Below are 25,564 nucleotides of genomic sequence, written 5' to 3'. Positions count from 1 at the left end.
CGAACGGAGGCACCCAGTTCCCGAGAGCGGGGCCGCAGGTGGGCCAGAGCACGGCGTGAACAGCGTCCTGGAGGGAGGAGGCCAGTGACAGGCACTCCCCGGCCCCCAGCTTTTAGAGAGTCGAGGGGGCGGATAGATCACTTTTATCATTAGAACGTGCTGGCCTCTCACTGAAATTCTCTGTTCGTTTACTAAAATCCTGCCACCCAGCACGTGGTCCTCAGACATCGCCGGCGAGCCGGTCGCAGATGCAGAGCCTCACTGACCCCGGACCCGCAGCCAGACGCCCAGGCGACCTGGAGGCAGGTCACCCGCGGAGCCGCAGTGCTTTGAGTCGCCCCGGGTTCGGGCATCTGGGGTGGGGGCGGGAGGTCAGAACGGGAGTTTAGAGGCGGGATCGCCCCCTTGCCGCGCACGAACACGGCGTCAAGAGCAGGACGTCACGGCTGCTGCCTGCCTCTCCTGCCGCCAGGCGGGCCTGGCTGCTCGACCGCCGCTCCCTCCCTGCGGGAGCCTGGCCGGCCGTGCAGTTCTCGAAGCTCGGGGTCACCCGAATCCCCTCTGCGTCTGTCGGGGCTGGCAAGTGAGGTGAGTCGCAGCTGCCAGATGTCTGTCTGATGTGGCCCACTTTTAATTTTTGGCAGAAATACGAAATCCATGGCTGATGCGGAAGCAAACACCGGGCCTGTCTTCCACGTGATCCGTGTGTACCCTCAGGGCACCGTGGCCAGCAAGTGGCTCAGCGTGGACGTCGGGAGGTGGGGAAATCGTACGGTGTCTGCTCACTGGGCACCGTGGTCACCACGGACAGCCCTGTCCACACACGTGAGGGAGGCTTGGGCCTGGGAGGATGGGCCCGTGCGGCCAGAGACAAGGGCAGGGGGACAGAACATTCCAGGCGGGGATGGGAGCTGGGCCCTGTGCTCAGCAGCCAGTGGTCACCCGAGGGGGGCAGGGAGGGCTGGAGCCCATGGGGTGGAAAAGCCGTGTCCCCCTCGGCTCTCAAGCACACCCGAACTGGTCCTGCTATGTTTTGAACCTCTAAAAGTCACTCCAAAAGGGAGTTACCCAGAAATGGTAACTGTGTGAATGTTGCCAATCGCTCTGCAACCTGGTCAACGGGCAGATTTAAGTTGCCCTCTCGTCTCAAAGCGCCGTGCTCGAGTCAGGCGCACCAGCCGCCCAGGTATCTTGAGCGGACGTGTTGGCAAAGGCAATGGTCCACCCCTGAGGTCGTGCTTCTTTGGCTCTGGGCAAACGGGGGGAGGCTGAGAGAAGCCTCATTCTGACTTGAGGCGGCTCAGTGCGGCGAAGACGGCTTCGCGAGTGGCGGGGCCGGAAGGTCTAGATACCAAGGCGCTTTCCGCGGGCTGCGGGAAGGGGGAACAAGGAGACCTGGAGTTGCGTCTAATCGGACCCCGCTCGGTGCCAAGTGCGCTGCAGACGTGAACTAACGGTGTGCTGAGCGCGGTGACAGCACGTCGCAGGGCGGTGGCAGCCTCTGGAGGCAAGGGTGCTTCCGTCCTGGCTCTGCTGTGCGTCCAGCAGTAAGCTGGGGGGCTGGGACGCCCCCGTGCCCCGGGGGTCCCTCTGCGCGGGGAGAGAACAGCGCTCAGCACAGCACCCCGCCCTGCGGACAGGCTCAGCGGCAGCGGGCTGTGCTGCTGGTTACCCCCAGGTGGCCTTCGAGACGTCGGCGTAGCTCACGGGCCCTCGGCTAAAGTTGTGGCACATCGGGCCTGTTATGGGAAATGTGCGTGTGGGGCGGCTTCGCCTGAGAAACATTTCACCCATGACCTCTGTGTGTAACACGTGAAATCCCGAGTGAAAAATCAACTCCAGGAGCCCACCGTCCTCCGAGGCATATGCCCCACACCGCCGTCCCCCCCCCCACGTGTCTGCGTCCCCCTCCACGTACCCCATGTGTCTGCGTGTGTCATGTCATGACACACATTCACTCTTACATGTTCTCCAGTCTGTCAACATGTACAAAGCATTTCAGCTATTCCTGGCCTACAGCCACTCTGGATGTTGACATGGCAGGAGGGGCACCTTTGGCAATTTAAACCGTGACGCTCAAGGCGGGTCTGGGGAGCCTCTGTTGTTGACAGCCTGGTGGGGATGGTCCTGCGGTGTGGCCTCTCCCAGGCTCAAGGGCTGTGATTTAAGTGGGAACAGCCGCTTCCTGACCAGCGCTGCCCTGCCTTCCCACCTCATTCCCCTTCCTCAGTTTGTCCTCTGTTCTCCGCAGTGTCCCTTGAGAGCACAAACCCTCTTTCTTTTTGTGGGATGGTGTCAGACTCACAGAAGAGGAGCACCAGAGCTCTCAAGACACGTTACCTCAGATTCCCCGCACGTGAATCTTCACCTTACTTGCTGGACACCCCCCCCCCCAAAAGACACATGCAGAGAAAGTTGGCAGACAAGACCCACCTTGACCACTAAACACTGCCACGTACGTTTCCTAAACAAGGGGTTATCCTACATAACCACAGTAACGGTCACAATCAGGAGCCGGCGGGGACACGATTCTGCAGACGCCGTTCAGATTTCCCGCGTGGCCCTAAAAAGCTCACTCTGCTTACAGTGGGAGAACCTCCATCTCTGCCAACCCACCGACCCATCTTCTCTGCCCCTGCCGAGCATGATTTCTCAGTTTGGCTCCACTTTTTTTTTTTTTTTTTTTTTTGAGAGAGAGACAGAGTGTGAGCAGGGGAGGGGCGGAGAGAGAGGAAGACGCAAAATCCCAAGCAGGCTGTAGGTTCTGAGCTGTCAGCAACAGAGCCAGATGCGGGGCTCGAACTCACGAACCGTGAGATCACAGCCTGAGCTGAACTCGGACGTTCAACCCACTGAGCCACCCAGGAGGCCCTGGGTCCGCTTCTAATGAGATCTTATTTCAGAATCAGGAGTAATAGTGACAACAGAAAGTGTTTTGTACAGGCTTCTCTTTCTGTGATAAATCCCCAGTTTCTAGCAATACTCGAAAGACAAGCCAATGAGCCGTCTTGACACAGAATGGTGAATTACCACCGAGGTGTGCTGTTACCGTGAGACTTTGCTTCTGAGCCTCATTGAGCGTGTGTGTGCGTGTGTGCACCCCTACACGTGAGCACAGCATCATACAGGGGACGGCTGAGTCAGGGCATTTGAGTGGTGGTCTTGACCTCGTACAGCTCTCCTCGACCTGGGGCAAGTACATTCGGTTCTCTGGGGCTTGGTTTCATCGCCTGTTAAATGTCAGGTAAGATCATTGTTATTGAAAGGGACCCGTCATTCTGATGCAAAGTCCACTGATACCGAGTGTGTGTGTGTCTATGTGTCTGTGAGTGTGTGTGTGTGCGTGCGCACACATGCTGGGTAGGTGTGTAACCAGGGCTCCAGCTGGGTCTGTCCGCCTTCCTCTGGGCTTGGGCTCTGTCCTCGTGCAGGCCCCCCTGGTGGTGGCAGGACGGCCTGCCGGAGCACCTGGAACAAGCGGCCTTCCCAGGCAGAGGGGGGGACCCGGGGGGGGGACCCTCCCCCCTCCCACGAATCAGTCCTTCCTCTGCCAGACTGAGCCTCTCCCGCAGAGCCCACCCCAATCCTAGTAACAGTTGTCAGGGGGCCCCAGGACCCGATTGGCTGAAGCCTGGGTCCCTGAACCAATCACTGGCAGGGGGAGGAGCTTGCCTGGCCACCTTACTACTGGGACTCCGCCCCCCATCTGTGGGGGCTCTCAGCGCCCCCCCACCCCGCCGCAGGTCCCCTGGGAAAGGGGTAGAAAGTTGAAAAAGTCGGGGTCCTCTCAGGTGCCAGGAGGGTGTGGATGCCAGTGGTGCTCACGACAGGCCCCATTTCGCAGATGAATGAGTGAGGCTCTGCCCAGACACAGGGCAGGCCAGTCAAGCACTTGAAACTTAGTATGTTTTGGCTTCAAAAGGTTTGCCTTCATCTCTCCCCTTAAACTGGGGACACCGGCCGAGCGGCCTAGTAGACTACTAACCGTCCCCCAGCCATCCGTGGGGGCGGCTCGAGGGCCCGCCGGCAGAGGATGGATACACAAACTGAGGTCCGTCCACTTGGCCCGATATGATTGGGCCTTGAGAAAGAAGGGAGTGCCCGCATGCCCCACAACACGGGTTAACCCTGAGGACAGTCGCAGAAAGGCCAACCCATGATTCCCTTGACGTGGAGCACCTGGAGGGGTCAGATGCACGGAGACAGGAAGGAGCTGGTGGGTGTGCGGAGGGGGACGGTGGGCAGTGACGGGTGTGACGGGTGGGGAGAGTGGGAAGGTTCCGGACAGGTTCTAGGTGATGTCGCCCGGAATGGACGTACCTGATTCCACACAGCCACACGCTGAAACGCGGTGAGAGCGGCAAATTTTACGTAGTGTGCATTTCACCACAACTTTAGAAAATTAGTAGTTCTTTTTGTTTTTCGGTTTTTTTAAGTTGTGTTTCTGAGGAAGCCAGCATCTCAACCCTGGCGCACGGCGGTTTTGCAGGCGTGCTTACATCTGTCACTACCCTGCTCCCTCGAAAGCCTTCCCGAACCCGTGAGCCGTGCTAGGGTTGGCTGTCCCTAATTCTCCCGAACGTTATCCAGAAAGTGAGCGGCGGACACGCTTGTAAATGTCCACCCCCACCCGACACCACCACTTGGCCTGACGTTAGAAAGGAATGATTTTCCATGATGCCCCTGACTCTGTTGTGTGTCCTATGAACACCAAATGTTACTCGTCTCTATTTTTAGGAAAGCATGGCCTTGTGTGTCGGCTGCCTTCCCCGCCCGCACAGGCACTGCCCACGTGGGGCCTGGGAGCCAAGGGCTCCCTTCACTCAGCGCGGCCTTGCCTGTCTTCCCAGCCAGAAGGCCCCCACCCCCGGGGCCGAATCCACATGGTCAGGGACAAGGTGGATTTCATCAGCTCCACAAGCACATGAAGTGGGCCCGTCCTTTGTACAACACGTGTTTGGCAAATGATTCCCTGCGGGTTGCAGAAAGCCAGATGGAGGAAGTTTTCTAAGTGCGATGTCAGAATTTTACATCTGCTGATCCCAACAAGTGCACGGGGCCAATGAGAAGTGAATTGTTTGTTCACAAAATCTGACAGCACGGATGTGGTTGCGGGGGCGTGTGCAAATCGAGAAGGCAAAGGCCACGGTGTCCACAACCCCCACCAGGCCTGGGGCATTGCCGGAAGAAGTCTGAGCATTACCTGGACGAGTTCCCAGTTTGACCGACAAGGAAACTGAGACCCACAGTGAGTTGCCCACAGCTGCCCGAGGGTAGAACTTGGATCTGGGGCCCCGTGGGCTCAGCGTGATGTCCTTCAGCCTCCGCCATGCTGGACAAGCCATTGGCAAATGGCCCTTGGCCACGTGGTGTTGCTTCTGTTGGCACAGCCATTCACTGCTCTTGCTTGTGTGCCCGCTTTCCCCTCCGATTCCTGATTTCCCTGAGCACAGCGGGGGAGGAGAGGAGGAGCCCCTCTACAGGGCAGTTAGCTGACCTCGTGTCTGGCGCGTAACAAGGGACTAATAATGGTGAGTCACGCTACAATAAGGAGGGGCCAACGCGACCGCAACCTGGATGTCCGTAGGGGGCGAGAGGGAGGGCCTGGCCGGGGTGGAAGGGTTGGGGGAGATGGCTAGCAGAGAGAGGGCTGCGGACCATATTCAAGCTGAGAGGCGGAGGCTGGTCACCAGGAGTCCTTTTTTGAAGGCTAAGATGGCGGTGAGAGCTACTTTGGAAGCTGTGTGGGTCGTCCAGTTATCCCTCCAGATCCATTCCTCACGACACTCTGTGCCCCTGCGTGGACTCCACGGTAGGGGCTCCCGCCTCCGGCTTCCCGTTTCCCTCTTGGGTTTGGCCAGCGGTCACGCCAGCAGCAGACCGAGCAGGGAGCAGAGGGAGGCTGGGGCGCTTCCTTTCTGCTCCCACCGTGCCTGGCTGTAGCTCTCCCAGCTCTCTCCTCGCCCTCTCCAGCCCAGCTGGCGACGGCTCCCTGCTCTCCCCAGTCCTTTGCCGGTTCCCCAAAACCCTACGTTCACTCTGTAAACGCACCCGCCCCCGACACCCTCTCGGGTTACCTACCGAGGACGCTGCTTTCCTGGTAAGACCGTGACTGAGATAGGAGTTGACAGTCAAATCACAGCGGTGTTGACATCTAAACTCAAGGTGAGGATATTACGTATTCTGTACGGTTTTGAAATCCCCTTAAGATCCCACGTCAAAGGAATGAAGTTTGAGGGAAAAGTAACCCGAGGCCCCGGCTGCTTCTGCAGGCGTCAGACGTCTGCAGAGATCAGAGCCTGTTCTGAGGCCACAGCGACCCTCTCCCACATTGCCCCCAGACAGAAGGGTTTCTGAGGTCTTGGGCTGGTCTGGGACTTAAGTTTGAGGTCACTCTACTGTCTTATAAGATTCCATTCTTTTTTAGTCCGTCCTCCCTTCCTTTCCCCCATTCTTCACAAAGCAAGGAGCCAAAGAAAACAGACGTAAACCCCTTCTGGAACTTCTAACCCCATTCTGCAGTTACACACTGAGGTCCTTGGACCCCGGGGATTGTGAGGACCCCTTCGGGATCTATGAGGCCACACCATTTCGTAACACGAACATGTTACTTGCCTTTTTCAGTGTTGATATATATTTGCATGACCGTTCAGAATCAAGTGTGGGCAAAACTTCTGGTGCCTTAGCACAGATCGCACGAAAGTGCATTGACTGGGCACCGTGGCACCAAAGCGCATTTACTGGGCACCGTGTTTATCACCATCACGTGGTTACAGTAAACGCTTCGTTCAGGAATGTCCTCGATGGGCCTGTAAGATTGTTAATGTCACCAAATCTCCACCCTCGAGTAAATGCCTTCTTCATACTCAGTTGGGTGAAATGGGAACTATAAAAGGGCACGAAAACCACACCCAGCGTCCGGGGATCTCCAGGAAAAGCACATGTGAGCTGAGCCATCCACTTTTCTCATGGAACGCTCTGCTGAGAGCATGATCGCCAGACAAACTATTGTCATTCAAACCAGCGTCCTCAGACATTTTTCTTGAGAAGGAACACTGAGCCTGTCACTTCCAGAAAAAACTCAAACGTTTAAGCAAAAATTAGAATTTCTGGAGAAGGTGTATCTGTCACGGTGAGTGTGACCACTCCCCAGTACTCAAAAGACTTTTCTGGTGAGCTCAGTGGTAATATTAGCAAATGTGAGTTTTCGGGCTGCATAATGGAATATGTCAACATTTGAGAGAGCTGCATAACCCAGTGAACCCATGCCTTCTACAGGACCTGCTTCCCATGTTATAAGGTTATGCATGCACAAGAGAGCCGTACAAAGTGCAAGATGGATCCGTGGGTTTTAATGTAACAGAGTAAAAAGCTCATTAATTTGGTTTTAGGTTCCACACTGCTACAAATCTTTAAGGAATTATCTCTTGTCGAGTTTTGGTGTAGTATTAAAGAATAATACCCATGATTGTCCAGAAAAACTACTCAGGTACCTATCAATTTCCAACTACGTATCTATGTGTGCCCAGGTCTCTTCCATTAGCTCTGTGAACCAAGCGCATTGCACCAGATCAAATGCCGTAGGAGAAGAGAGAATCCAAAGGTTTCCTGCTAAGCCGGGCAGTAAATGGATTTGAAAAATGTAAAACGATGTGAATCTTCTCACTGCTTTTGTATTTTGCAAAATATAATTGTTTTCTCAAAATTATGTTACGTGAACGTATCACAGGATTACTTTTGTATTCATTTATATGACTTAATGCCTACAATATTTAAACGTTTACCAGTTTCAGTGTCAGATTCTGTAAATATCAATAGCTATAAGGCGCATAAGCAAACTCTTAGGGATCCTCAAGTTTGAAGAATCTGAACTGAGGTTCAGAAGTTCAGGACCCCAGGGCCCGGGAGCGGTACAGCAGATGCTCCCATCTGCTGAGCCTGAATAAGGGCCAGGCAAGGCCCAGCAGCCACCCCCTCTTTGGAGCCTCATGAAGCTCATACCGCTAGTAAACGATGTACGAGAGATTAAGGGTCTGGCCAGGGTCAGACTGCCCAAGGGGGCTAGGCTTTGGCTCCATCAGTTTGGAAGCTGTGTGTCTCTGGGTAGGCTCATTCCTTCTCTGAGCCTCACCTGGAAATGGGGGTTCCAGTGGCTCCCACCTGACAAGTGTGTATGGGAACTAAGTCATAGGGGAGATGGTGGCAGTGAGCATATGACAAGCAGGCGTGTGGGTCAGTGTGTTCCCTGCCCAAGTCCTCACCGTGTCGTCCATGCAGCCCCTAACCCGGGCGCTGTCACCCCTTCCTGTTTGTAACGAGGAGAATGAGGCTACTTGTGAAGGTGAACGAGACTGTGCCTGTCACACACAAAGACCGGAAAACCCACATCTCTTTGATGCGTTTCTATTGCTATGCCAGGGCTCTGCCAGATTCTTCCCCGAGGGGCAAGGATGTGCCTTGGGCAGCAGGGAGCCTCACGCCCAGAGGGAAGAAATGCTTCTGCTTTCCTGGCCGCCAGCCAAAGGCTTGCTTAGAAACCTCCCGTGGGGGAGAAGGAAGACACAGCCCACTGAGATCGCCCTTCCCGGATCCTTGAGAAACAGGTATTTCATGCTGTGTTTGCGTACAGGAGCCGCTAACAATCCCTGTGCTTGTCTGCCTGGCAGTTGGGTAATTTCACAAATTGGCTTTTACTGGCAAGGGAGGTGGGCGGATGTGTGTGGTGGAATATTCCGCTAGGTCGCAGGTTCAGGTTCAGATCTGGCCTGGCCGCCGGAGACTCCAGGGCTTATCCGGAAACACCGTTCATCTGTTTGGACTGGGGACCGGGGTCAATGCCTTCAGCCACCAGGTGTCCATTAAGACGTACTAGGTTCCAGGCCCTGTGCGACGTGCTGAAGGCACCGTGGTGAGCAAGACGGACAGAGTTCACGTCCTCAGATGAGTCTCAGTCTCGAACAAAAAGGAGATGATTACACACGCTTCAACAGACGAAGATTTAGGGTGCCAGACTCACCCCTTCCTCGTCTGGTTTCTCGTAGTGGAGAAATAACTACGTGAATAAGCAAATTTAGATTTTTTTAATGCTTACTTATTTTTGAGAGGGGGGGGAGGGGCAGAGAGAGGGGAAGACACAGAACCCGAAGCGGGCTCCAGGCTCCGAGCTGTCAGCACAGAGCCTGACACGGGGCTCGAACCCACGAACTGTGAGATCGTGACCTGAGCTGAAGTCGGAGGCTTAACTGACTGAGCCACCCGGGCGCCCCTGAATGAGCAAATTTTAAAAATATGTCAGTATATCTAAAGATGTGGCTCAAAGCCACTTGGTTTTTGTTTCTGCTTTTGTTTTCTGTATCTTCCTGTCATTTCCCAGAGCAGTGCTCCTCAAACCCAGGCCCTGTGTCCGCCCACCTGGGGTGGGCCTGGGACTCTGCGTCTGTACCACACTCCCAGGAGATGCTGAGGCTGCTGGTTGGGGACCACACTTCTGGGAGCAAGGCTTCCTTAGAGTGTCTGTTCAGTGCCTAGAACAGAGCCTGGCACATAGTAGGTGCTAAACAAACATGACAGTCAGTCATGCCTAACTCTCAGGGCCAAGATCTCGTGTCTTCCTCTGGCCCACAGGCCCTCCACTAACTCTGGATCTCTGACCAGCGATGAATGAGCCCGGAAGGCACCAAGGCCGGCATGGGGAGCGATGGGCCGGACAGGCGGGCACTGCCCCCCTTTCCTCCGTAACTCTCCACATCTATGAATTACGTACGATTTCACTTATGTGTAACCCAAAACCTCATGTTGCCACACCAATCCCACCGCACCTCCCAAAATGAGGGCCAGTGGAGCACAGTGGCCCCGCCCGGCACGCAAGCATTAGCCACGAGACTGTTCGGCCTCCGGAGCTCCGCGACTCAGTGTGGGCTCTGTTTATTATTCTAGAGAAGCAATTTTCAAGGGGGTTGAAATACTTGTTAAAATTAAGGTAAAGAATGTAAACCACAGCCAGGCTCATTCACCTTCCGCTTCAAAAGCCTCTTGTTTCTGTGGGCACCACTCTCCTGCAGGTCCCGATTAGCTGCGGTGGAAAATACGGCCAGCGGCGCCGAGGACGGGCAGAGCCGGGCCGAGGAGTGTGGCCGTCTCCGGGGCGTGCACAGCTGTCCCGGGGCTGGAGGCACCTGCTGGGCTCCTGAGAAAACTGCCCTGAACAGTTGAAGAAAGCCAGCCGATGAGCTTGACAAACGATTCAAGGAGAAGACAGAAGTCTGCAAAATCCGCGGGTGTCTTGGGGACCTGCCATCCTCTCGGGGTTCACTCTTGTCTCTTAACGAACGAGGGAGACATCCCACCGTGGGCTGACGAGTCTCGGGACCTCAGCGTCTGTGGAGCTGTCAAAGGGCTAAGGTGAAGCATTCTGGCAACTTTGAAAACCGAAAGGCAGAGCCCTTCGGGGAAAACCACGAGGGACTGCTTCCCTCACACAGAATGCGGCTTCTGGTCCCAAGGAATTGCTATTCCCAAGCAGCTTATTTTTTGCGGACATTTCCCCTTAGGAAAAATAGTAACGTGGGACAGCTCTCTGGGGAGGGCTGGGCTTGGAGGGGACCTGGGGGGGCCTGGAGGGGACTTGGGGGGTACTTGGAGGGGACGGGGAGGGGACCTGGAGGGGACCTGGAAAGCCGTGTTCGTGCAGCTGTGGCCCCTGGCGGCTTGCAGGGAATGCCGTTCTCAGAGTAGTCCATCCACACGGGCAGAGGCAGTTTCAAAAGGCTCTCTCCAACTTCCTCTGGAGAGGAGATCAATGAGGAAAATGATGAATTAAAAAAAAAAAATCAACGAATCTGAGCTTTTTCTCAAAGTGGGCTCAGATTCAAGTTTAGGCCACGTCTTCGACGGCCGTTAGCACCAGGTGCACTCAGCACAGATCTGACTGGTGTTTCGCTGCTCCTGGTGGAGATTTCAGGATGCGGCTTCCCCAGCTCTTCTGCTGTTCAGGAGCCCGATGTCAGCAAGCCACAGCCCCTCACTCCCCCACCCCCTCACCGCCCCCCCTCCACCCCACGACTTTGGGAACACCTTCCATTTCCACGCGTAGTCTAACGAGGGGCAGAAAGCGAGGCCGTGGGCGGGGCGGTCAGGACTGCAGCCAGGGGGGTGGGTGCTGAACGCCCGGCTCGTGAATTGCTCAGGGGGCCCCGGCCATGCACGGAGCCTCCAATGCCCCAGGACTGCTCTCTGCGAAGGGGCCAGCATGGATCACCGGCCAGGGACTCGGTTCTTGGGGACTGTTCGTGTTTGTGTCCTGACATCACTAAAGTCTGTTGGCCCCAGATTAGAAATCAGGTGATACACCCGACAGGATTTAGGGGAGACTTAGGGAGATGACAGAAGGTTCCTCTTCAGCCTTAGAGCTGAACGTCCAGCATGTCCGAGGAGGCTCTGGTGCGCGCCCTGGTGTGAATCGGAAGGTCAGACAACCAGGAATGCTCGCGTTGGAAGGCAGGCAGGGGAAGGAGGCCGTCCCAGCTCAGGGAGGACAGATGCCCTCTTCCTCCTCTTCTCTGTCCTCCTCGAGCCTCAGCGCCTTGGATGACGCCCGCCCGCAGTGGGGGGCCCCCTGCTTTACTCAGTGCACCTGCTCCAATGCTGGTCTCTTCCAGACGTGACCAGAAAGACCGTTTCACCAGCGATCTGGGCGTGTGAGCCCGGGCAGCTCGACAGACAAAACTCACCATCGTGTCTACACACCAATCCCTGGCTTGTTTTCAAAAGCGTCTCTTCTTGTGAGCCTGTGGAGCCCCCTCATCTCTGCTGCCCTGTTGGGATGTGTGACAGGTGTCTACCATTTCCAAGTGATGAACGCGGATTTGAGCTTCTGCCGGTACGGGGCTGTCGCAGCAGGGCAGAGTGGAGCCCCCGGCACCTTTACTTTGGGGAGCAACGTCGCAGAAAGGTGCTATGCTTCCTGGGGCTGAGGGCATGGGTGCTGATGGCGTCTGCGTGGTCACTTAAGAGCTGTGCAGCCAGGTGACGGGCGGGGGTGAGGTGGGGTGGCTGCGGCCTGCTGGGCCCTCTCGGGGGTCTAGGAGAGACGAGATGCCAGGCATTCGGCAATTCCAGCCCGGCACATTCCTCCTTTTGAATCTATCACAACAGAGCTCCGAGGCCAGGGCTTAGCAAATGGAGGGTAATTTGGGATGGTGGGTGGTCCCACAATCGCCAGGCAATGACACAGGAGGCAGCCGTCCCCTCCAACAGACCACAGACATGCGCATTTATCCAGACGCTCGGGGGGCTCGGGGCCGCACACCCCTTCCCCTCGGAAGCCACGTTGGGTCTCCACATCAGGGCCTGGGACATGCCGAGCTCCTCTGTGGGCTGCGGCAGCCACCGTTGCAACAACTGGCAAGAGGAAGCTTGCGTTTCACCGCTCGAGGTGGGAAATGGCAAGGGTTCCTCCAGAAGGTGAAAGTCACTGCCATGCGTCCTTCAGGGGAAGCCTCCTGACCTACCAGTCTCCTAAATCCGGTTCTGATGGTCCTTCCCCCTCCCTCCACCGTGTGTCAGGGTTTGTGAGACATGCAGTTCGGGTCGCTCTAACTTCTGTGGGGGGAAGAGGATCGGCGGGGTCGGTCCTCTCCAGCCAGTCAGAGGGTCTTCCGCAATCCAGCGTCTGAGGGAGGGGCCGCAGGCTCCTGGCGTCACGCTCACAGCCGGAGGCCAAGTGCACAGGAGCCCGTGCTGGGGCTGGCGCAGGGCAGACAGATCCCCCACAGTCTAGTCAAGAGCAGGGGAGGGGCTGGCGGTGGTGCAGGTGGTGGTGGAGGGGAGGCAGACAGGACACCTGCCAGGTGCCCACGACCCTCTGAGCTCTCGGCAGATGCTGTGCCCCTGTCACACCATCTGGGATACCAACCAGACCACTTTTAATTTTTAAAAAAATGCTTATTTATTTATTTTGAGAGTGTGCAAGCAGGGGAGGGGCAGAGAGAGAGGGGAAGAGAAAAACCCAAGCAGGCTCCGCACTGTCAACGCAGAGCCCGACGTGGGGCTCGAACCCACGAACTATAAGATCATGACCTGAGTTGAGATCAAGAGCCCGAGGCTCAACCGCCTGAGCCCCCCGGGTGCCCCGTAACCGGGCCACTTTAACCCCTCCTCTGGAGGGGTTTGGAGTGGGCTTGTCAGATTTAGCAAATAAAAACACAAGATGCCCAGTTCGATGGGGATTTCAGATAACCAATTGTATCCACTTCCTGGGGTGGCCCTAAGGACGTATCACAAACCGGGGGCTTGAAACAACGGAGATCTATTGTCTCCCGGCTCTGGAGGCCAGAACCAGAATCAAGGTGTCTGCAGCGCTGTGCTCCTTCCGGAGGCTGGAGCGGAGGGTCCTTCCTGCTTGGCCCAGCCCCCCAGGGGCTCCCGGCGTCCCTGGAGGTGCCTCAGCTCATACTCACGTCCCTTCGGTCTATCTCCGTGGTCACACACACCGCCCCGGTGTTCCCTGTGTCCTCACGTGCTGCTTTTAGAAGGACACCAGGCCCAGGATTTAGGGCCCACCCTCACCCGGTGTGACCTCATCTTAGCTCATTTCATTTGTGAAGACCCCGTTTCCAGATAAAGTCACATCTGGCGGGTCCAGGGGGATGCTACTCAACCCACAACAATGATGAATCTTTTTTTAGTTGCGTGGTACATGTTTTACGGTAAAACTCACCGTTTTTTGTTTGAAACGAAAATATTGCAGAGGATAAGCTTCTGTCAAAGTTATTCATTTTTATCTGAAATTCAAATATTGCGTGGGACATACTTGTACTCTAAAAAAGTCTTTGCTGTTTACCTGCAGTTCAAACACGGCATGGCACATACTTGTACTAAAACTGATTCCTATTCGACCTGGCGGCCCCGTCCCTGAGTCCCAGGGCGTCTGTGTCCTGCCCTTTCCGAAGAGCTGCCTCCTTGGCCCCCTGCATTCCTGGGAGGGGGCCTCCCCACGCCTGAAGCATTGCAAGTGCCCCTCTGTGCCCCCCACCCCGTCCTCTCAGCCCCCACCTGCATGGGGAGAGGCAGCTCAGAGGTTGGAAGCCGACAACCCTGATCTCCCCTTCCCGGATGGGGGCAGGGAAGGAAATGCTTTCGTGAAGTTGCAAGGCAGGAAAGAAGGATGGATGGGCGACTCCTTTCCTTCCCTCCATCGGGGCGTTGCTGAGCTCGCTGCCTGAGCAGAGACCCCAGAACTGGGCCAGCCCCTCAGGTACCGGGGGCCGGACCAGCAGAGCTGGGGCTGCCTCTTTGTGAATTCAGCAAAACGTACTAAGCAACACTTGTTACCGGGAGAGGACGCACACATCCGCAGCCGTGAGCCCGATCCGTGCCGGGCAGCGCACACCACACGGCTTGGGGTCAGCCTGATCGATGTGTCCTGCTCTGCCCCCAGCCCCACGTCGGCACATCACCTCCTTCCATTCTCACGACAACCTGGTCGGTTCCCTGAGCCTTAGTGTTTCCCTGTTTGCACCCGGGGTGGGGGTGGGGCTCAGAGAGGTGGTGGTTGGGGGGGGGGGGTGTCACGCGGTCAGTAAGCAAAGGAGTGGGACTTGAATCTACTCCCCCACACCTGACTCAGAGCCCACACACACTCGCAAACCCGGGCGCCCGAGGCTGTCCGCCAAGCTGGCCATGCGTGCTTGGACCCACTCCACAAGTGGGGGTGCGTTCGACCAAGCGCTAGAGGCCGTGCAAGGTTCAAGGGATACCCTGCAGCATCACACGTCATCCTGGGGCCTCCGGAGTCTCTGTTCCATTTGCAAGGGGCGGGGACTACCATGGCGGAAGATGAAGCATGGCAGACGGGAAAGAGCGCGTGTGCGAGTGTGCGTGAGCACAGGAGTGTGTGTGTGTGTACATGCGTATGTGGCTGTGCGTGTGCACACGTCTGTGTATGGTTGTGTGCATGTGTGTCTATGTGTGTGCACCTGTGCGTGTATGTGTGTGCGTGTGTGCTATCCTGGACAGACGCGGCGGAGAAACGCTCTGATCAGATCACAGTTTGGAAGTTATCTACAAGTGACGGGTGAACTATGTTGATACCTGGTGGGGTGTATGTTTGGAGGGAACAACAAGTGCCAAGGTCCTGAGGCAGGATTGGGGGTGCTATGCTGGGGACTCAGCACAGAGGCAGTGTGGCTGGGGCTGCATTTCTAGCTCACAGCTTCACGCTTTTTTCACAGTGGCTCTGTGTACCCCGTCAGAAATCTTTGGCGAGGCACAGCCAGGGAGCCAACGTGTTTGCACTGACTGGGCAAATCTTACGCTTCTAAGCCAGTGGACGGGAGAAGTTCAGTCTGTGGAGCAGAGATTCAGGTAGGAACCCCGAGACGCCCTCTACACGAGCTGGGGTCTACACAGTATATTCTCCCAGACATCGGCTCTTTGCGGGGGCCCCAAACACACATTATCTAGAAATCAAAAATGTAGTGGCAATTCATCTTTCTGTAATAAAAACTTGCCCACATCTGGGAGGTGCTTTCTACAGCAGTCCTCGCCGACTGACAACCTTCACGATGCAATAGAACAAGCCTTCGCCCACACCCGGTTCGGCGGGCTGGGTCCCAGCGAGGACTCGGGCAGAGATCACCTCCGGTTCTGGGCGCGAGAATCAAAAACGAGCAGTGGGGGGTGGGGAAGGGGCAGAGGGGCAGAGAAAGGCCAGAGGGCCCGCTCTGGGTTAGACTGGCGTTTGGATGAAATGTTGGTCCCCGATATCACACACATGGGCGGAGCGGAGGAACATCTGAAGCTGTTTTTGAGGCTGGAAGTTAAAATCCGAGCGTGCGGAGCAGAGAAGTGGGTGGTGCGTCCGGAGAGCCCAGGCTCTGCGTTGGACGGTCCAGGAGCAGAGCCACAGCTCGGGCCCCTTGGCCATGGACTCACTTTGGCTGAAGCACAGGGACAGCAGGGACACAGGGCTCCCAGCGTGGCTCTGGGGAGCAAGGAACGGAGTGGTGGAGGGTGACACGTGAGACAGCGGGAAACCCTGAGATGGTCGCGGCTAACGGGAAGGGAGAGGCTAGAAGAGCTCCTGGCTAGCGGGGAGAAGGCAGCGGACCGGAGGGCAGGCACCGGGGATGCCGCCGGATGAGCGGTGAGCACCTTCAGGCCACCCACCCCCCACGAAAGCCAGGCGGGCCAGAAGCGCTCCCCACGCGTCAGGAAGCCACAGACAACACGACACGGCCCAACCGCGTTCCTGGGGAGCCCACGTCAAGGGGAGAGGGAAAGCTGGTCTGAAACGCGTCTGCCGCTCGTAGGGCAGATGACCCAGGAGGTTCTCCAGGGCTCTGAGGGAAAGAAAATGGGACAAAGATTACAAAGTCCAGACAAGTTGCCTTTCAGTAGGAAGATGACAGACGCAGGTGAATTCTAAAACAACACGAGAAAACGCTGGACGTCCTGCTCACGAGTCCCACGTAGGGCGCGGAGAACTCCTGGACGAAATGCAGCTATAAATGAGAAACTGAAGCAGAATAAAAAAGAACGGACAGACCATTATAAATGATTGCAGAAAAAATGAAATCCATCTGAATATGGGATTTTGCACACTTGGGGCCGTTGTTGCGGAACAGAACGTTACGCAGTACAAACGCTGAATATGGGGCCCCACACGCGGGGCACTGCTGTGTCAGAATACAGCTTCCATGGCGTGACCCTGCCCGGGGGCACAGACACAGGTGGTCAGCGGCCCCAGGCCCCTCTTTTTTTTTTATTTTTTTATTTTTTTAACGTTTATTTATTTTTTGAGAGACAGAGACAGAGAATGAGCGTGGGAGGGGCAGAGAGACAGGGAGACACAGAATCCGAAGCAGGCTCCAGGATCTGAGCCGTCAGCCCAGAGCCCGACGCGGGGCTCAAACTCACGGACCGTGAGATCGTGACCTGAGCTTAAGTCGGACGCTTAACCGACTAAGCCACCCAGGTGCCCCAGGACCCCCTCTTTCCAACGGGAAGGTCACACAGCGCCACCTTAAGGGTGCAGCGGGCAGAAACACTGCCTCTGGGCTCCTTTCTCAGCTTAGAGCGACTTCCAGAAATTATCCTCTTGTGGTAAAGAATTATTTCAGCAATTCCCTCCATCTTACTTTACACTGCTGTCCAATAAAATTCAAGTGTAAAACGAACACATTTTAATTTAAAAATAGCATGGATGGCTTTACTCGCGTGCATCAAATGGTCATCCTCTTCAGCTTCCTACTTGTATATGTACGCGGGAAGACGTCGGGAAAGCCAGCCACGCTAATACTATTTTGAATCAGTTAACGCATTTTGGGCAATTGGTTTCTTTCTCAGGAAGTTCTGCTTAAATTTTTTTTTTTTAAGTTTGTTTATTTATTTCGAGAGAGACAGAGACAGCACGAGTTGGGGAGGGGCAGAGAGAGAGGGAGAGAGAGAATCCCAAGCAGGCTCCGTGCTGCCTGTGCAGAGTCTGACATGGGGCCCAAATCCACAAACCGTGAGATCATGACCTGAGCTGAAACCAAGAGTTGGATGCTTAACCGACTGAGCCACCCAGGTGCCCCTTAAATTCCTTTTTTAAAGAAGCAAGCATGAGTGACATTTATAAAATAGCAATGAAGCAACACTTAAAAAGACGTCGCTTATGCCCCTTTCTTAAAGAAAGAAATCGCAGTGGGGTATGTATTCCAGCTCCCTGAAAGACAAGTCTAAATTAATTGATTATGGGAAACAAGTCCATCATTAGGCAGAAAATGCTGAATCGCGAAACCAACGTGCACTTAAATAATCAGGAGTCCGCCTACTTGGAAGGGCCGATGTCAAAATGATCCCTTTTTCTGCTTTTTAATTTGTTCATTTATTTAACAAAGCATCTGAGTACCTACTATGTGCTGGGCACATAACAGGCTACAGATAAGCCACAGTGTGACATTGAGACAAAACAGGAACAAAAGCTAAAATCACGAAGGTCAAAAGGAAGCTTCCAGAAAGTGTCCTTCTACAAGGAAGGTTATGGTTGGGATTGCCATGAATATACTCACGCCTCAAATAATGCGCCTTTCTCTTTTGATAAGAGGCAAAATCTGTCAGAAAGTATGCTGAGAAGGAAGCAGAAACACAGCGATAAGGAAGTGTAAGCAGAAAAGTTCAGATGTTTCTCTCTTGGGTTGACGGATTAGATATACAACAGACGTGTGTCAGCCCAGAAGGCATGGCTTCCTCCTTCTTCCCAGGGACTTGACCTTCATTTTGACCTTGGTCTTCCCCGGGGACACCAACTGAAGCCCAGCCCTGGGGCCCACCTGGAAGCCTGGAGCCCGGTCCTAGGGCCGTCTTCCATCAGGTGGCCTGGCCTCACTGCAGTGGCTCCTTCCAGCCTCTGGGCCCTAGTACACGCCCAGCATTACCCTGCGGGACGGAGCCACTTCCTGCCGGGATGCCGGGAGGAAGCTGGATCCCGGGGGCTGCACTGTCTGCCCCGTGAGGAGCCAGACCCTGTCAGCCAGCTGGATCCAGAAGTCCGGGAAAGCAAGCCCTGAGTGTTAGGCCTTGAGCGTTAGGAAGTGTCCAGAAAGCCTTTCTTACTTCCAGTGTCTTCAGATAGCACTCCGGGTTCTGGCTCCACCCTCCTTGAGGCTGTGGACACCCCGACCCTGTGACCTCCTCCCCGCACCTCCCTGCGGCCCGCAGACGAGGTGGGTGGAGAATGGTCAGCTGCCCTGGTCTGACAAGAGTCCCTAAAATAGCTCTCATCCAACGGGCAGATTTAGCCTTCCCAAACCATGCCCCATCCCGGCATCTGTGACATACGGTCACAGAACATATATGGGCTTAGTGTTCCATCTGGAAGGGTATCGTTAGAGGTAGTCGAAGCTACGAAAGTCGCGGCAAAGACGGAGGCTGTGCTGGGAGATGAGGCAGCCTTCTCTAGCAGCTCCATACGCTTCGTGGGTGAATGGCGGCTTCACGTCTGGCCTCAGAAGACTCTGCCCTTTACCAGAGGCTGGGTTTGTCCCTGAGCACCCGCTACGCTGCGGAAAACTTGGGCCAAGGCTTCAAGTAGGACTTGACTCTTGGTCCCGATACGGCTATGTATTCATTGTGAGTAAACTGAGGCATGACCGGGGGCCCTGCTGCATGCAGGGGGCGGGAAGGGGGAGGAAGCCTGACGCTTTCCTGCCATTGCGAGGGTCTGCTTCGGGTCTGGTTCCTGGAACCGACCTGCAGGTGTCTGTCTCCAGCCTCACTTTGCCGCAAGCACCTTGAAGTCACAGCTTCGAGGCAAAGCTCTTGTGTGTCAAAGGGACGTTCACGCCTGGCTTCCAGGGGCTCGGTCTTCACACACCAAAGGGGAGGGTCCCCGTCAGGGGAATACCCAAACCAAAAAGGACCAGGATGTCAGGAGGCCAGGGGACGTGGACAGCTGCGATGGGCAGGGGATGCTGGCCTTGCCTTGGGGGGGGGTCAGTGAGTAATCATTTCCCTCTTTGTCTCTCCAGCTTTAGGGTCCTCAAGAGACTCCTCCTGGGGTCCAGAACAGCCTCCAGGATGGATGTGCTCAACCTTCTGTCCTCACAAACCATTAGACCCAGCCCCTCCCCAAGACTGGGAAAGCCCACGGAGTGTCTCATATTATTAGTTCTTTTCTATTTAATTGCACAATTGCTTTTTTGCATATTTACATAAACATATTCTTATATCTTTATTTATAGACCTTTATTATGTTTACCACACAGGTTGACTCTCTTTCTGGTGTCCCAGCCCCACCCCGGAACATTGGCTCCAGGGAGAAGGGGCTGTCACGTCCACTGAGGCATCCCAGGGCCACAAGTAGAGCCCGTGGCCAGTTACCTAGTTACACAGTTGCCCAAAGCCTGTGATCGGAAGGACCATGGAGGTGAATTGAAAGTGAAGGGGCCCCATGGGTTGCCTGTGTAGCTCAGTTGGTTAAGCATCCGACTTTGGCTCAGGTCATGATCTCGCCATCCTGAGTTCAAGCCCACATCGGGCTCTGTGCTGACAGATCAGAGCCCGGAGCCTGCTTCAGATTCTCTCTCCCTCTCTCCCTCTCTCTCAAAAATAAACAAACATTAAAAAAAAAGTGAGGGATCCCCAGAGGTGTTCGTTCCCCAGTCTAGCTGGGCTTGCTGCACAGGCAACGTTACGAGAAACGGAATAGAACTCAACGAAATGGGAGAATTGGGGCAGTGGCCGCTGTGCACTGTGGTCCCCACTCAGAGCAGGTGCTCGGAGAACACCTGCCGGCTCCCTGATGTTGTGTCCCTGGGGTGGCAAGTCCTCCAACAACGGGCAGAGCAGCTAACACACTAGAGGAAGGAGACGGAAGGCGCAAGGTGGATTTGGAGGCCTCCCCCCACACTGACGTGCTCCCTGGTCCAGAAAGACGTGGCCAGGAACTGTGTGCACTGTGTCCAGTAAGTTCCAGCATGCGCGCATTCGTTCATCTGAATGCGCGCATTCAGTATTTCTAGAACACGGTACTGGTTTGCAGAATGGCCACAGCAGAGCACCACCGGACCGCCGGCCAGGAGGCTTAAACAATGGAGACGGGTTCTCTCACATTTCTAGAGGCCGGAAACCCCAGATCAGGCACGGGCAGGGCTGCTGTCTCCCGAGGCCCCTCTCCCGGCGTGCACTCGGCCCTCTTCTCCCCGTGTCCCCACGTGGTCGTCACTCTGTGCCTGTCTGTGTCCTGATCTCCCCTTCTTATAAGGCACCAGTCCGGCTGGTTTAGAGGCCATCCTGCTGATCTTTCCCAGCCCTCATCACCTCTTTAAAGACCCAGTCTCCAAAGACAGTCACATTCTGGGGACTTCAACACATGAATTTGGGGGCCACAACTCAGCCCACAACAAACACCAAATACTTCTCCAGCTTCTTGTCAGTGGAAAAGCAGACAAGAGCCCTGGTATTGTGCCACTGGGGTCCTACCCGGGAAGGAGACAGTGAGCCACACGGATCCATGGTGACGAACATGTGAGAAGGGGAGGCAGGGGGCCCGTGGGTGGGTGGGGTTGGCGGTCGTGGAGGCCGTGGGCCGGGGAGGCTGGACGTCAGAGCGGACACTGTGGCCGAGGCCAGAGAAAGGTGAGGGTGGGAGGGACCGCGTGGCTTGGGGGGAGAAGGCGTGCCCGCGTCGTGGGCCTGCAGGCCGCCGCGAGGACCTGGGCTCTTGCTTTGTTGCTTTTCCAAAGGTTTCCTCCCTCCGAATTTTGTCCTGCGGACGTCGGCGGCAAGCGGGGACACCTTGCTGTTTCTGCCCCTTCGGAAAGCCTGCGTGCGGTCTACAGGGCCTGAGGGGCGCACTCTCGCGGATGCGGCCCCTCGAGCCCCCGACGGGTGTCAGGCCAGCAGTGATCTTCCCAGCTGGTCGACGTTACCGTGGTCACTGCCATGAAGAACAGGGCTCGCTGACAAGGTCAGCCTTTTCTTCAACGGTCGCCGTGACCCTGATGGAGCGTGAGGCGGGACGCGGGTCGCCAGCCAGCCTTGCGGCAAAACAAAAGCCAAGGAAACGAAACGACATTAAAAGCCACGTTGTGCGAGTCCGGCCGCATAGGTTCTCCTCCTGTACAGGTGGCTGAAGAATAAAATGCAAGTAGCCGGGGTGGGAGCACGCAGGGTCCAACGTGGGCTTGGAAGGAACCCGGAGCAGCGGCGTGGGGCGGCCCGCGGGGACATTTACGGCTGCAGAGGCTTACAGAGGTAGCACTCATTTCCCGTGATTTACAGGACTTACCAACTCTTGTTCTGGCTCAGAATCCTACGGCCTGGGAGACCCCGCCCCCGAGGGGCTGCTAGTGGGGTCGGTGCTCACGGATGGGGTCTGGGCCCCTGGAGCCCACGGGTCACCCCTCGGGAGGGAGACGGTGAGAACAGCAGACTGTTCAGATGCGGGACTGTCCTGTGATTTACGACTCAGGCAAACAGCCCATTAATCCAGCAGCGGCCCCGCTTCTATTCATAGCTTCCTGGGGGCAGGGGAACGGCCACTGGAAGTGGTTTTGAACTGTTTCCTGTGGTTTCCCCCACCCCGCGGGGGCGGGGCTTCTATTTTTAGAGAGTGTCCCTGACAGCGAAGGCCCAGGCAGCCCCTGATGCCATGTGGGGGCTGTGGCTGACCAGGGCAGACCGAGGGGGCTCTCCGTTCAGACGGGGTTCTAGAGCAGGAGGCCGCCACTTACTCCTGAAGGAGGCCAGAGGCCCGTCCTGGCCGAGCGACGCTAGGGTGCTTCGCCATGCAACGTGTCACCATGGCTGGAGAGCCAGGGACCTCCCCACACGAGGCTCCACGGCCAGCGCCCGCCGTCTGCTCGTCGGTGTTTATCCCGTGCCTTCCTTGCACATGACCCCACGTTGCGCGTTGTTTTCAGACCAGCCCCATTTCACATACTCTGTTCTACAGGCGGTGGGTCCTGTCTTGGCTTGTGTAACGTGCCCTGTACAAGGGTTCACATGTAAAGCGTTTCGTGGGAGGCGGTCCAGGTGACACCTGTCAGGGAGCAGGCAGGTGATGCGGGAAGGCAGGGGCCTTAGCCGTGGATGAGGAGAAGAGGCCAGGAGGCCAGGGAGCGAACAGGACGAGGGATTCGCGGAGAGCCGGGCTGGAGAGGGTCCCGCTGAGCAGATTTTCTTCACCGGTCAGCCACTGCTTCTCTGGTTCTTATCCCATCACAGACGCACTTGCTCACAGCTCGGGGCTCACACAGCACTCCTCTTGCCGAGAAGGTCGGTGCCGAATGTTCCAGGTTCCTGTTCCTTTCTCTCTCCCGGTCTGCTCTCTATCTAAAGTTCAGACTTGGCATCTTATTTCGTCCTAAGCTCGCCCTCGCTCAATGCTACCCGCCTCCACCAGGGAATACCGCTGGCCAGACGGCTGGAGTTAGAAAGACTGGCCAGGGAGGCTTGTGTGTCGCGGACAAACCAGATACCGGTCTCGTCCCTCTCTTATCGAGAGTCTGGCCGGGCACCTGGGCGGGGGCCCCGCAGTCCGGGCGGGGAGCTCAGGGGCCCTCGGCAACCACCTATGAGCTGAGCATGCTGTTCTCGGCCTCTCCAGACGCGGAAACCAAGGCACGGGGAGGGCGTGTGAGTTGTGCAGGAGTGGGGCCAGGGTGTAGAGAAGCGGGTGGGAGAGGCCCAGTCAGGCCGCGTGCTGTGGCAGGTTCTGCTGTGGACCCTGGGGGCCCGGGGAGAACCCCACCTGGACTGTATCCCCTGGTCCATATCCCAGATCCCCCAAGGGCTTTCTCAGCAGGTGCAGCGATGGGAACCGGGTTCAGGGACCGCCCTGGCCAGCAGGCGGCCAGGACAGAGGCTCAGCCCTCCCCGGTCCCGGACTTAGCGTGTGGCACACCACCTGGGGCCGGCCCTGCAAACGCTGCCGGCGTCTGTCACAAGCACACACTGGGGCGTGGGCTCGTGGCCAGGGGTGCACACGTGCGTGTGCACACACACACACACACACACACACACACAGGCACGCACGTGAGCGGCAGTGTGCATCGGAGCCCACGGAGGCGTGGGCTTTCTCCCGGAGCAGACAGAGAGGCGGGCGTGTACCCCTCGACCAGAGGGGAGGAAAGGGGCCGCGTCGGAGTCGCAGCAGCCAAAACCAAGCCCCCTTCATTCTTCCGTGCCGGAAAGTAACAGTGCGTCTTCAGTCTTGTGAAGTGCTGTACTTCGGGGAAAAGGCCCCGCGAGGAACCCTGAGTACGGCTGCGACCACGCCCCTCCCAGGGGCCCGGCCCCCGCCCTGGGACGCCAGGAGGACAGCAGAACCCACGCTCACCCCGGGGGCTTTCGCCCCTGCCCCGCTGGCCTCACCCTAGCGTCCCCCGCAGGCGGCTTTCCGCGTCAACAGAACACAGCAAAACCCTGTTTGGCTTTGCTAGCTGGCGCGTTGACTGGAAAGGCGCGTCTGAAAGGGGTCACCAAAGATGTGCTTTGGGGACTGAGGAAGGGAGAACCCCAGGAACGCAAACGGAAACCGCGCACCAAGGTGGCCCCGAACTGGAAGACATCCAGCTGAGTGAGCCCGGTTAGGAGAGAAGACACCTCTCTGGGTGTCTGTGTGGTCCAGTCGTGATGAGCTCCAAGTCACCTCTTAGTGAGCGTCTGAGAGGAGGCAAGTCTGTCCTTAGTCCTATACCTTCAACTATTTGTTCTTCTTTTTCTCTTGTATTAACGCAACTCCCCTTCCTGCTTTAACACACCTTTAACCCTCCTGTCCGCCCACCCAACGTGAACTTGTGCCCTCTCAGCATCCCCACGCTGCCGACACCTGTTCCAAAAAAAAACCTGTGTCAGTCATTTACACACTAGTATAAACAAGCAGCAGAAGCGCTCCTTTTCTGGGCTGGAAGTGACATTTAAGCTCCAACCCGTTCAGGGCTTGAGCCGGCAGCGGGGCCGCGGACCACTCTATCTACACCTGACATTGCTCCTGCCTGAGATACATGCAAACATTCTTCTAGCTATATACTCGTCCGGGGTACTTGTGCACATCTGTGTGTGTGCGTGCACAGGCGTGCACACACACACACACACTCTTTCAGGCCTCCAGCATGGAATTCAAGTCACATTTTCCAAATGTCTCCATGGGTATTCCAGCATGGGGAAATTCTGCCTGGGTTGCCCCCCACAAAGGAAGCAAGTGTGTGCTCACATGTTGGAACAAGGTGGTGGTGTCACCCCTTAACGAGAGAGGAAGCAAGGCCCCCGGGGATGCTGGTGACCCTGGTTGTAGGGCTTTGCAATTAGCACACGGCCATGCTATAAACAGGCACCTTTTTTTTTTTTAATGGTAGTGGGCACCAGCTGAAAGATGCCTGCTATAAAAACTCGGTGTTCTCTCTGCTGACTCATTTGGTGGGAACTGTAAACCCAAATGCCAACATGTGGCTGACCCACATGACCCTCCACTGGAAAATAAAGACAGGGTCACTTCAGTTCTTGTGTGAACAAACAAGGGACACGCTGCCAGATTTTCTTTCTCTCGCTGTTCTCACCCTCGCCAGCAGCTCTAACCAGGCATTCGGGGGGCCCCCCGTGTGTCAGTGGCTCCAGACTCCCGAGGAGAGGAGAGGTGGCCACAGATCGGCCCATTTTCTATTTTTTCACCGGCAGCAGGGTAGGGGACACTAAGCCTCGGAGTGGTCTGTGTTTTGGCCAAGTGCAGAGGTGCCCATGTGGTGGGAGCAGAGAGGAGGCAGTCTGGGGGATGGGAACCCTGGACCTCAGGCTCGCCACCTGTTTTCTCATTAGTGACAAGAAGGTGCTGGTCTTGGCCAGAGGGGCAGCCCGAAGGCACACGCGACCCCGGCCGGCAACCATCACAGGTGCCATTCGCTGGTCGCAGAAGCTCTCGGACCCTCTCTCTGAGCCCTTCTCAATCCGGCTCTCCGGAGGCACCGATGCTCAGAGAGACCCCTAGCTGCCACGTGCATTGGTCTTGCCCACGTGTGGGGTGCTCCCTGACGGTGTCCTGTAGGTTCCCATCCAGGCCCGGCGACGGACGCTAGTTCAAGCC

The 25,564-nt window shown here is 56.4% G+C and overlaps 2 long non-coding RNA genes across 2 annotated transcripts in view; one reads left to right on the top strand and one right to left on the bottom strand.

Moving 5' to 3' along the window:
* LOC113604387 (uncharacterized) overlaps positions 1 to 25,564 on the bottom strand; it is a 364,860-nt gene that overhangs the window by 113,698 nt on the left and 225,598 nt on the right. The gene's annotated exons all lie outside the window — the stretch shown is intronic.
* LOC113604388 (uncharacterized) lies at positions 18,433 to 19,717 on the top strand. The gene is made up of 2 exons (XR_003426304.2): positions 18,433 to 19,113; positions 19,512 to 19,717. It is a non-coding gene; the product is annotated as an uncharacterized LOC113604388 (long non-coding RNA).

Source organism: Acinonyx jubatus, chromosome E2 (genome assembly GCF_027475565.1).
Source record: "Acinonyx jubatus isolate Ajub_Pintada_27869175 chromosome E2, VMU_Ajub_asm_v1.0, whole genome shotgun sequence".
Lineage (NCBI taxonomy): Eukaryota > Metazoa > Chordata > Mammalia > Carnivora > Felidae > Acinonyx > Acinonyx jubatus.
Note: the sequence above shows the minus strand (reverse complement) of the source record. Positions and strands in the feature narration are given on the sequence as shown.